This window comes from Aquarana catesbeiana, linkage group LG01, assembly GCF_042186555.1.
Source record: "Aquarana catesbeiana isolate 2022-GZ linkage group LG01, ASM4218655v1, whole genome shotgun sequence".
In the NCBI taxonomy this organism is placed as follows: domain Eukaryota; kingdom Metazoa; phylum Chordata; class Amphibia; order Anura; family Ranidae; genus Aquarana; species Aquarana catesbeiana.
Genome location: NC_133324.1, coordinates 46,816,198 through 46,816,533, shown reverse-complemented (window position 1 = coordinate 46,816,533; position 336 = coordinate 46,816,198).

Sequence of the window (336 nt, the reverse complement as noted above, 5' to 3'; positions counted from 1 at the left end):
GACAACCCTAAATATGGGCTTTTCTTTCACTCTGGGGTGATAATGGTAAACAGAACAAATACTGTAGAGAGGATGAATCTCCCTAACGCGGGCACAGAAAACCTGCCAGGGGTTCTAATTCCTCTCCACTCTATTCAATGCAAATAAAGTTTTGCCTTTAGTTATACAACGTACTTTAACCACTTCAGCCCCGGACGGATTTACCCCCTTAATGACCAGCCATTTTTTTGCGATATGGCACTGCGTCGCTTCAACTGGCAATGGCGCTGTCGTGCGACGCTGTACCCAAACAAAATTGACGTCCTTTTTTTCCCACAAATAGAGATTTCTTTTGGT